Source organism: Dendropsophus ebraccatus, chromosome 3 (assembly GCF_027789765.1).
Source record: "Dendropsophus ebraccatus isolate aDenEbr1 chromosome 3, aDenEbr1.pat, whole genome shotgun sequence".
Lineage (NCBI taxonomy): Eukaryota > Metazoa > Chordata > Amphibia > Anura > Hylidae > Dendropsophus > Dendropsophus ebraccatus.
This window is the reverse complement of record NC_091456.1, coordinates 165,702,774-165,709,345: the sequence shown is the minus strand read 5'-3', so window position 1 is coordinate 165,709,345 and position 6,572 is coordinate 165,702,774.

Here is a 6,572-nt window from a genome sequence, read left to right as displayed (position 1 = left end):
GAGGCTGGCGGGATTTTACTCCTTGTGAACTAGCCCTTTTACAGTGAGGTGAGATGAAATGTAATCTTTTTTTTTTCATGTTTTACTACTTTGGCACAATAGAAACATTAAAAAAAATTCTGTATCATCACATTCACAGTGCAGGATAAATAATAAAATACTTTTATTGTTCAGGTTGTTACAGATGTGTTGACAGATGTGTTGATACCAAATACAGTATATATATATATATATATATATATATATATATATATATATATATATACATACACTCACCGGCCACTTTATTAGGTACACCTGTCCAACTGCACGTTACCACTTAATTTCTCATCAGCCAATCACATGGCGGCAACTCAGTGCATTTAGGCATGTAGACATGGTCAAGACAATCTCCTGCAGTTAAAACCGAGCATCAGTATGGGGAAGAAAGGTGATTTGAGTGCCTTTGAACTAGCATGGTTGTTGGTGCCAGAAGGGCTGGTCTGAGTATTTCAGAAACTGCTGATCTACTGGGATTTTCACGCACAACCATCTCTAGGGTTTACAGAGAATGGTCCGAAAAAGAAAAAACATCCAGTGAGCGGCAGTTCTGTGGGCGGAAATGCCTTGTTGATGCCAGAGGTCAGAGGAGAATGGGCAGACTGGTTCGAGCTGATAGAAAGGCAACAGTGACTCAAATAGCCAACTGTTACAACCAAGGTAGGCAGAAGAGCATCTCTGAACGCACAGTATGTCAAACTTTGAGGCAGATGGGCTACAGCAGCAGAAGACCACATCGGGTGCCACTCCTTTCAGCTAAGAACAGGAAACTGAGGCTACAATTTGCACAAGCTCATCGAAATTGGACAGTAGAAGATTGGAAAAACGTTGCCTGGTCTGATGAGTCTCGATTTCTGCTTGAACATGACAATGAGTTCACTGTACTCAAATGGCCTCCACAGTCACCAGATGTCAATCCAATAGAGCATCTTTGGGATGTGGTGGAACGGGAGATTCACATCATGGATGTGCAGCCGACAAATCTGCGTCAACTGTGTGATGCCAACATGTCAATATGGACCAAAATCTCTGAGGAATGCTTCCAGCACCTTGTTGTATCTATGCCACGAAGAATTGAGGCAGTTCTGAAGGCAAAAGGGGGTCCAACCCGTTACTAGCATGGTGTACCTAATAAAGTGGCCGGTGAGTGTATATATATATATATATATATATATATATATATATATACAGTATATATATATATATATATATATATATATATATATACATATACACCAGCCAGACTACTGCTTTAAGAGCAGAGGGGTGGTCGGTAACCTAGACAACCAACTGTCAACAATGGGAGGGAAAGAGCAGCATATTAGGAGGCGGAGGAGGCGAGTTTGGTAAAAAAAAATGTATTTGCAATAATATTGAACTTGTCGAGACCTACAAGTACAACTATATTAGCTGAGATGGGATTATCCTTCTTAAGAGGTTACTGTGGATTTACTAACCAAATCTTTTCGAAGTTTGTTCCACGTATCTACTACTCTTTCAGTAAAATAATATTTTCTCACGCTGCTCCTGGGTGATGAAGTATATCAATAAAGAACTAGAGAAAGATCTCATTGTGCGATGGAAACCAAAGAAGATCCTTATGTGCTTGTACTTTGTACTGAATAGAGATCTAGAGATGTTTCTTCCCTTCTTTATTGCCTGTCAAATGAGTGCATTTAGTAGGACTGGAAATAGTTAAGATTTTCTGCTACAATCCTTACAACACGGCATTACATAAAGTACATTTGGTTGCTATTAAGGGGCAGATAGCTAACATGCAGACAAGATGTGAAATGGTAAAACAGACTGTTCTCCAAACGGCAAGGTATGTGCGGTTATACATGTGAGGGAGGTCAATAAAGTTCATCAGGGATACACCATGGTTCCATCGATGAAATCAGAACCATATATCATATCTCTTTATCTAATAGGCCAAGTGTCACTGACATGCTTCTGAGAAAAGAATCCTTAAAAAGGGCTAAAAGCATAAAAGCAAAGTGGGCTGACGGAATTGTTTAAAATTCATGAACTGGAACCCCCCAAGTAATGTATAGCAGAGAGGATCGTCTATGAAATTGCAATATGAAGTAGCTGAATGTCAGTATGCTGAGAATATACATTTCGGGATTGGTCGTGTTATACGGGACTAACTAAGTAAACTGACATTTCTAGCAGTAGGACTTGAAGGTGATCAAGCATCGATGGTGTAATATGTGGAGCCTAAATGCAACTATTTCAGAGGTACAACATGATGCCTATGGGCCCCAAGGCAAAGTGTATTCTGAGCAAAGACTAGCTATAATTGATTCGCCACAGGTTTCTGGTCTGGGTCCTGTTCTTTTTTATATATGTTTATAAACGAAATAGGAGAAAGTTTGGAAGGTAAGGATAGTGACATAGGAGAAGGTTTGGTAGGTAAGGATAGTGACATAGGAGAAGGTTTGGTAGGTAAGGTTAGTGACATAGGAGAAGGGTTGGTAGGTAAGGTTAGTGACATAGGAGAAGGTTTGTTGGTAAGGATAGTGACATAGGAGAAGGTTTGGTAGGTAAGGATAGTGACATAGGAGAAGGTTTGGTAGGTAAGGATAGTGACATAGGAGAAGGTTTGGTAGGTAAGGATAGTGATATAGAAGAAGGTTTGGTAGGTAAGGATAGTGACATAGGAGAAGGTTTGGTAGGTAAGGTTAGAGACATAGGAGAAGGTTTGGTAGGTAAGGATAGTGATATAGAAGAAGGTTTGGTAGGTAAGGATAGTGACATAGGAGAAGGTTTGGTAGGTAAGGTTAGAGACATAGGAGAAGGTTTGGTAGGTAAGGATAGTGATATAGAAGAAGGTTTGGTAGGTAAGGATAGTGACATAGGAGAAGGTTTGGTAGGTAAGGTTAGAGACATAGGAGAAGGTTTGGTAGGTAAGGATAGTGATATAGGAGAAGGTTTGTTGGTAAGGATAGTGACATAGGAGAAGGTTTGGTAGGTAAGGTTAGTGACATAGGAGAAGGTTTAGTAGGTAAGGACAGTGACATAGGAGAAGGTTTGGTAGGTAAGGTTAGTGACATAGGAGAAGGTTTGGTAGATAAGGATAGTGACATAGGAGAAGGTTTGGTAGATAAGGATAGTGACATAGGAGAAGGTTTGGTAGGTAAGGATAGTGACATAGGAGAAGGTTTAATAGGTAAGGTTAGTGATGTAGGAGAAGGTTTGGTAGGTAAGGATAGTGACATAGGAGAAGGTTTGGTAGGTAAGGATAGTGATATAGGAGAAGGTTTGGTAGGTAAGGTTAGTGATATAGGAGAAGGTTTGGTAGGTAAGGTTAGTAACATAGGAGAAGGTTTGGTAGGTAAGGATAGTGAGATAGGAGAAGGTTTGGTAGGTAAGGATAGTGAGATAGGAGAAGGTTTGGTTGGTAAGGATAGTGACATAGGAGAAGATTTGGTAGGTAAGGATAGTGACATAGAAGAAGGTTTGGTAGGTAAGGTTTGTGACATAGGAGAAGAATTGTTAGGTAAGGTTTGTCTGTTTGCTGATGACACAAAAGTGTGCAATATGGTTGATATTCCTGGAGGTGTCAGTAATATTGAAAAGGATTTAGCTTTACTAGATAAGTAGTCCAAACTATTGAAATTGCAGTTCAATGTTTCCAAATGTAAAATAATGCACTTGGCAAAAACGAATCATCTATCCAAGTATCATATCAGCAGTTCTGTGTTGGCAAAGACTTCAGAGAAGGATTTAGGGATAGTGATTTCTGATAGTCCCCAGTGCAACCAGATGGTATAGAAAGCTATTCTTATCCTGGGCTGTATAGCTAGAGGTATAACCAGTAGGAAGAGGGAGATTGTGACCCCGCTGTATAGAGCTCTAGTGACATCACATCTGGAATACTGTGTCCAGTTCTGGAGACCTAACCTAAAAAAAGGATATTGATAAAATAGAACGGGTCCAAAGACGGGCTACAAATCCCCAATATACACTTATTACGGGAAATGCATATTAAGTGCTTTTTTCCCTGCACTTACTATTGCATCAAGGCTTCACTTCCTGGATAAAATAGTGATGTCACGGCCCGACTCCCAGAGCTGTGTGGGCTGTGGCTGCTGGAGAGGATGATGGCAGAGGGATGCTAAGTGTCCCTCCAGTGCCCTGTGTCCCTCAGTGTCCCCCTGCCATCATCCTCTCCAGCAGCCACAGCCCGCACAGCTCTGGGAGTCGGGCCGTGACATCACCATTTTACCATTGGATTTTTTTCACTGATCTCCCCGAGCTCAGTGATTGTTTTGTTGGTCTACTTTTCATTGCCCCTCATAGCCAGAATCCTGCTCCACACTGACGAGGGGCGAATACCCTGAAACAGCTGTCTGTGGATGGATGCCTGCCTTAGTAACCCTTGTCTTATGTCATTACACACGCAACAGAGTTAGACTTTGACTTATAGGGGCCACCCTGGTGTTTCCCTATTTAGGTCCCAATGCTCGCAACAAAGTGAGGACCTGAGGTGCTACGTATCAGGGTGGTTTGGCGTTCTCGCCACTGGGAAGAATCAATTGGCAGCAGACTTTCTTTTCTGGGGAGAGGGATATCTGGCTATTCCTGTGTTTTGAGACTCGCAAATGAGGCTCCACGGACACCTTCTTTGCATAAACATATATCTATCCTAAGATAATAGAAAAGGGAAATAAAGGGCAACTAGATGGATCCAGTGGTCTTTTACTGCTGACAATCTCCAATTTTTCTTTGTTATTATGTTTAAAATAAAGGAGCACTTGGGAATCAGTAGGCATTGGAGCTTGGGTGTAACTACTTCTTTTGCACTCACTATAGTTACTCCCCTGGACGTTACCATTTTCTGTTACTGGAAGTAGTAATATCGCTGGTAAACAAATGAACCGTGCAGTGCAAACATAATACAAACTAAGGACATTCTGAAACAAGCAACAAATTTTATTAGACATCCAAGAGCAAGAATGGGTGGTGAGGGCCAAGTAAACACCACAAACCACATACTGGTGTTCTGTGTTTTGCTTGTGATTAAAGTATAAAGTATCCGTCTTGTAAACATGCTGACTCTTAAGCAGATCTTATCACGCTTAGCGGCGATAATAACGCTAGGAAGATTTAAAGATTTTCTACAAAATCCTCAACAATAATGGTAAAGAAGGAATGGGAAGAATGGAGAATGAGATGTCTCCTGATGTTACAGAATACATTTCTAGCCTTCATTACAAGACCAAATATGTGGACACAATAAGTGGGTTTGGCTACTTCATCCATAACCTCTGCCAACATCCAAGGATCGAGTCAACGGGGGAGGAAAAAAACAAGCCGCAATGAATTTTCTTCATTTATGTGATCTTGCCCCTTACCACTCCCTGAAATATGGAAACCACAGTGTCAACACAAGATGGAAAATAAGTCTACGTTACCACTGTACACACACCAATATGACCAATAATAGAGTGACCATATTGTGGTCTGAATTTAGGTTTGTGGGATATTACCGACCTGCAAAATAAACAACAGAAAACACAACTGTATGATGACAGTCTTAAAAAAAAAACAATTAAAGGGGATCTCTCCACTCTCCTGACCAGTCTAAGTTAATATATGCATAGTTCTTGAAATTCAGGAGCATTTTTTATCTATAATTTCTACTGGAACTGTATCACAAATTGGCAATTGGTTGTCACCATTCTCCTTTGCAAAAAGTTGTGTCCTTAGACAGTTTGGCAGTGTGCACTCATCACTTACTGTATGAGACAGGGAAATAAAAGGGGCCATACACCTTCAATAACTGATGGCCGACGGACAGTTATCTCCCCTGTCCTGTTCCTATTTCCCCCATGCACAGGAACATTGAGTACGGCTGGGCATTCCTATTTTCTGTATGGGGATAAACTGATGTGGTATATCTCTCTGAAAACCAAGGGGTTGGGCAGTGACTTTCCATCATGGCAGACCCTTATCTCCTCCAACATTATCTGCCAGTGGACGGTCGTGAGAGCCCCCATACACCTTGAGGCTATGTTCGTACTACGTATGAGACCGGCCGTTCCGTGACTCCGGACGGGTCACGGAACGGCCGGTCTCAGCCCGGGTCATTACGGCCGGTTCTTAAGTACCGGCCGGATGATGTTTCCTCTGTGGAGCTCTGATGCGGGCGCATCAGCGCACGCCCGCATCAGTGCTTCCCATAGCACAGAGTGAAGCAAGCGGCCGGAGCCGCTCGCTTCACTGTGTGAACTGACAGGTCCTTCTGCGGGCGGAATTCATTGAATTCCGTCCGCAAATAATGGACCTTTCAGTTGTTTGCGGCGCCATATGGGAACCGACCGGAGCGTATACAATGTGTGTACGCTCCGGCTGGGATCCTATAGCAAATAATGCTATGTTCCACCCTGCAAATCTACGGCTGTAGTTCTGCGGCGAGAGCTACGGCTGTAGATTTACGTAGTGTGAACATAGCCTTATACTGATGGCCAAGCCTTTCGTGAGCTCCGGAGGCAAAAGTATAAGCTGTATGAGGACCTTTACAGAAG